This window comes from Wolffia australiana, chromosome 12 (genome assembly GCF_029677425.1).
Source record: "Wolffia australiana isolate 7733 chromosome 12, ASM2967742v1".
Lineage (NCBI taxonomy): Eukaryota > Viridiplantae > Streptophyta > Magnoliopsida > Alismatales > Araceae > Wolffia > Wolffia australiana.
Genome location: NC_135846.1, coordinates 7,255,300 through 7,261,422, shown reverse-complemented (window position 1 = coordinate 7,261,422; position 6,123 = coordinate 7,255,300). Strand labels below are relative to the sequence as shown.

At 30.3% G+C, this 6,123-nt stretch overlaps 1 non-coding gene across 1 annotated transcript; it reads left to right on the top strand.

Moving 5' to 3' along the window:
• The first annotated feature begins 6,049 nt into the window (after positions 1-6,049).
• On the top strand, positions 6,050-6,123 carry TRNAN-GUU (transfer RNA asparagine (anticodon GUU)). Its single transcript has one exon. It is a non-coding gene; the product is annotated as a tRNA-Asn (tRNA).

Below are 6,123 nucleotides of genomic sequence, written 5' to 3'. Positions count from 1 at the left end.
GGAGACATAAATCATAGCAATCCAAAACATCTCATTTCTTATTATCATATATGACTAATATTTATCAGCAAGAAATTTCTCAAGGGGGTAGTACTAACAGATCAATGGAGTCATGCCTTGGACACCACCCATGAAGAATAGATATACATAAAAGTTTAATGTTTGATAGAGTTTGCTGGCATTGAGTGAGGATAAATGTCCCAATTTACACACAATCCCTCTGTCCTACTACAAAAATAAGATCCTTATTGTATGCATTCCATAGAAGCTTGTTGGTCTAGGTTGTTCATCTTTCACACGCACCTATCTTGCTTGGCACAATGCACCATTTGCGAGAATAAGAGGAGGCTGTGACATGTTTGAATTCTCAGGATGCCAAGGTATTCAAGGCAATGGCTGTTGCATGCTACCCTATGCATGTCTTACCATGTAGTTGGGAAGGGTGTCCGATGTTTCAGTCCCTACGAGTAGCTTTCGGAAAATGTCAGTACGTCTCTCCTTCCAACACCTCATTTTATGTCCAAATGCTCTGAAAACATACGTGGGAAATTATCAAAATCAAATCAGATTGAACTAGAAATTAAAAGATGATATGATCACCTGGTGTGGAACTTGTTCCAACATTTTCTCATTGAAAGAGTCTCTTCGAGTCATTATCATGCCTCACCACTTGACATATCCGTACGACAGCTAGACTGATGGATCTCCTCTTGAATTTCTTCACTTATCCTTGAACATCTTGAAGTTTTTTCACGATCAAATCCACTAGTGGAGCAATCTTTTAATAAATTGTGATGCTAAGAGGACACCCATATATGGTTAGCAAGGGCACCTAAATGGGGTACAACTATTTATACTTTTTCTAGATCTTTTCATAATGACCCTTTAAATTTTAAGTATATCCACCAACATCAATATATATTATGCGTGAGACCCTCTAGGACCATGTACTAGTATAGTAAATAATTTAAGTCCTAATAATTAATTATATCACCATATTTACTAATTATTCAATGGTAAAGTTCACCCAATTGACATGTTAATTTCCCAAGACATGGGATCCAAACGAACCCTCAAGCTCCACAAGGTATATTGTAGTAAATGTAGTGTCTCATGGAGCGTTCATGTGATTGGTTACCATATAAGCATAATCCTCCATCTGAGTGGGACTCCAAAATTACAAGTTATAGCTAATGATTAAAACTCAATCTGTGATCCAAAGTTAGTACTAATGTGTAACAGGGATCATTAGAGAATGCCTTCTCCCATATATCCACTACCCTGGTTGGCATTTAATGCATATTCTTCTTTGCTTCCGTTTTGTCTTATACCAAGGATGGATGATCCCATTTGGCCGCTCAATCACCTTCATATATTGGATGCTATATTAAAACTAAGATTAATTTGAGTCTCGTGATTGGGGGCTTCTACATCATAGTCTAAAGATCACTTAAATGACAATGACATGAATCGACCTTATTGTCACTTTAGTATAATACCATAGTGATTCACACAGCGATCAAGCAAGTTATTTGTGTCTGAAAGAGTACCCACTATCTACCCTTAGTGAATATACATCAAGGGCATCAATATTAGCCATACATATCATATCAATCAAATCAGATAGTGTTATTATTTCCTGATACTTTTTTTTTTAATATCCTTATACTTGAAATATTAAGAATCAATGTTTAAAGAGTAGATAGCATAATATTATGATTTCATCATCATGGGCATTGCATGCAAAGGAGTTCATTATAAACATCACATGAACATGATATTAAAAAATATTTATCTCAATGAATTCAACATAGCACAGATGTGTGATGGACTTGATGATCAGATACTATGAATCAAATCAGGTAATAGTAATTTAGCATCAAGTGTATTCCAAAAATATTTATCAACCATAGTGTGATTTCTATAATGAATATCATATAAAGAATTTATTTGTATCAATGCTCATAAAACCATTTATTAGTATTCTAAATTTATAAGGGATGTTATAAGTACATCAAGGCTGAAAGTATTGACTAACATATGTCATTACTTATTTTATCGACTTATCTTTAGTTTCAGGTCAATTTTATAATTTTTAGGACATTAATTCCATGAAATGAAGGTGACTTCTTATATATGAATTTTATAAGAATAAGGATGCAAAAAAGTATGCATGGGATAGCTTTGATGTATTTATTTCGTTTATACTTTTATTATAAAATGATTCAGCACGGAATGATTTCTTGATGTAATGGATTACCTTTTTTTTGTTTCTAGAGAAAAGCTTCTAAAAATAGCACGGCTCATAACTATTGCTTTAATGTTTTGGTGAAACCCTAAACCCAATTAAAAATTTAGAGAAGTGTCACATTGAATCTGTGTTTTTTCTTCTTCAACCCTAAATCTACCTTCAATCCATCTATGCATCCTTCCGGAATATTTATTCTCGTATCTACTCGCTCACTTCATCTGAGAGCTCATCATTATTTCATCAAATCCTCAAGCATTCAACCTATAATTCTAGTTATAAAGACTGTTAATTTTTAGTAATGTTCTAAAGTTTTTCAATTGGATTGGATCATTTTCCCTAACAAGTATATATCAAAATATTACTTATCAGCAGTATGAAAAAAATTTCAAGGTGATATTTACATCAGAAAAATTTATATCACCATGTAGATGATCATATTAGAAATCTTGGTCTATAACTCACAAAACTTTTTGCAACACTTGATGATGTATCATTATCATTTTAAGATCTATCATTAATGAATTTTATGCTTATAAAAAATATAAAAATTTTATATTATATAGTTTATAATTATTAATAAATATATTATTATTTATTAAAATTGTTTTTTCTCTTTTTGGTACATTCTGATACAATACATTTTATATATCATATTTTAGTCTCGATTATAGATATATTATTATAATTTGTGTGCATACATATTTACCTAGAATTCTATGGTATTCATTTTGTAATTAACAAATAAAAATTTATGAATTTAAAATAGTCATGCTTTTCAGGTACTTAAGAGTGATTCTCTAGAACAATTTCATCTTTAATTAATACTTGCCTGTTGAGTCAGATCTCTAGTATTTATGTATAACTTCATCAAACAACTTCGTATAATTTGGGGATTTCTATCTGGAATGAACAAGTGAATTTAATTTCACATGTTCAAATCCTTAAGGAAGATAAACACAATTTCACTTTCAGTGAATATTTTTAATCATATTTATTGAATTCATTAAAATTAAATTATTGATATAAATCAGAGATTTTCACTAATTTAAAACTAATACATAAAATGATGTGTTCATATTGAGACTTTTATAAAGGGATGACGAGGATTAAGTCTTAATGCACATTACAGAAAATTCCTATGTACGCGTCTTGCTGAAGGTTCATAGTAGACTAGGCCAAGTCAGCTTGAGTCAATATTTTTTACATCACATAGTGAGTGATAATTCATATAAATTATACGAATAGATTCAGAGGGCTAAATACTGGTTTCATACTTTCATGTATATTACATCTGACATTTCACAACCAGGTCAACTGGAAAAATCATATTGTAAACAATCTAAATTTTAACTGCATGAAGATAATGCATTCTTCTTCATTTCCCCCTTAGTAAAGTCAATTTTACCTCAGCTGTCCTGTGACATATGATATCTATATCCAAAAGAATTATTTATTTTACATAACTTATGTACGTTCCTTGTCGTCCAGCGTAAAAAAAAGTTCTATGGATTATGAAAATAACCAAGGGAGTGATTCAACTTATTAGCATCTCATCTCTCAACCATCATATTTACTGGGTTTTATAAACAAATTTATTTTTTAAAAATCAACTATTAAAATGTACCATGCCAATTTCTATTATAATTTACGTAAACAATACTTTAATTTTTATAATAAATCCTCTATAAAATTCATTATAATAAAAATCATATAATTTTTATTATATGATTGAGGAGGTCAATTCTCTTATTTCGTCTTTAATTTACACATTTATTTTAGACACCTTGGGCGTTCACATTGATTTTCTTGGCGTTGAAATCAAGTCTAAATCCAGTTAACATCTTTTATCTCATTCCATCTTGAAATGAACAAACACATAACATTTCAAACCTGATTTAATTCCTCACAGCACAACCTCTTCAGCAGTAACTTTTTCAAAATTTGTCAATAAAAAAATTGTACATATGCATGAGATAGGCATCAACACAAAGCTTTCTTCCTTACATAAGTGGGATTTTGAATATTCTTCTTGAAATATTTTCAGTTATGGTTTTTAATTAATTCATATTTTAACTAACTCTTTAATACATTATGTAACATGTTTATATCTCGACACCTCACGCATTAGCGATTTGACCTTTATGTTGGGTTAAATCTATCTTTTATTAGAGAATATATGTGTTAGTTATAGATAACTAATTAGGTTATCTATTAAAAGAGTGTATAGGAAAATGTATTCACTAAGTATACTGGTAAATGAGCCTAGAATGTCACAAGCATGAGGTTTATTGGATGTTGATGGATTAATTTAACTAAAAGTGTCAGGATTTTTAGGAAAAACTATTTCAAAGATAAATAACTCAAAGTCCTTGGTGATACATATCCATCTAATTTGTTTTAATTACTTTCACCAAAAAGAGCAAGAGAACTAGAATAATCTATATCAACTTTAAAAGTTGAATTTAATTATTCTAATAACTCTTGGATCAAATCATCACTGTTTTTTCAAATTTCCATGTGATTTTGTGTCAAGGTTGTCCGTGGATTCCACCCTTGTTTCTAAACCAAATCTCATGATTTTGGTGTCAATAGTATTCTTGTTGGATGATCTTTAAAAGAAAGTGCACTTCTGTTAAGGTTTGATTCCCAAATCTTCATTTGCTCACCACATGTTGTGTAAAGTGTGATTTAAGGGTGTTAACTTTCAAGATCCACATCTTGAAACCAAAACCTCCAATTTGCAGGAACTTTTTTTCTTTAGAATCATCTCTTATTAATATTTCCATCCATTTATTAATTGTCTAATTATTGCATCTATTCAGGGTCAGTAGTTTCACTTTGTCCAGACTTCATAGATTGGCTCATTTTCTAAGCACTTACTTTGGAAGTTCATAGTATTTCCGCATCTTATATTAGAATTCCCATTTTTATATTATAAAAATCCTTTTTCTAGTTGATTAAATTTATTTTTAAAAAAATTTCTATTGCCATTTTTACCCTCGATTCACGTGAAGTTCTTGGGTAGGCCAAAGTCAATGCTTTGAATTGTCAGTTGATTTTATTATTATTAAAATTTATTATTTAAGTTCAAAAATAAATCCGATAATGTCTATACACTCCTTTTTACAAAATATAAAATCTCAACATTATCTCTTAAATGTTTACTTTTATTATTTTATCAAAAATATAATTGTATAATTTATATTGTATATATAACTACTTCATCCAATTCGACCTACTTGATTGAGTCAAATGATTTAAAAGTTGAACCTTGTTTATCTAGTTTTGATGATCTCAGAACTTTAATTATATAGATGAATCATGTGTTTCAATGATCACGTGATTTTCTTCCATCACTTACCCTGTCCTTTTTCTTTTTGAATTATATTAATATATTTTTTATTAATGATTTACGTTTTTCAGGGGAAGATATACATACATTTGGAAAAATTATGTGTTCACACTCTTTATTTTCAAACAAGGGTAACAATAGTGTTACAAAATCCTTTCATTAAGATTTTATCAAGGGATTTCAACCCCACGCTGAACATTTCAAAACAATGTGGAATCTCTCATCAAGTTTCATGTTCACACACACCTTACAAGACAACCAGTAGAAAACCAAGATAAATGGTAGACACTAGATTTTATGGGACAAAGCTGTCACCAGAGCAACTTCCCTTGTTAATAGAATGCCACCTCTATGGATTTCAAATTAAAATAACTTGTGTACGAAATTCCGAAAAAGTTGCGAATTAATTAAAATTTAATATTATGTTTTGCATTCGATAATAACCAGCTGGAGTAGCTCAGTTGGCTAGAGCGTGTGGCTGTTAACCACAAGGTCGGAGGTTCAAGCCCTCCCTCTAGCG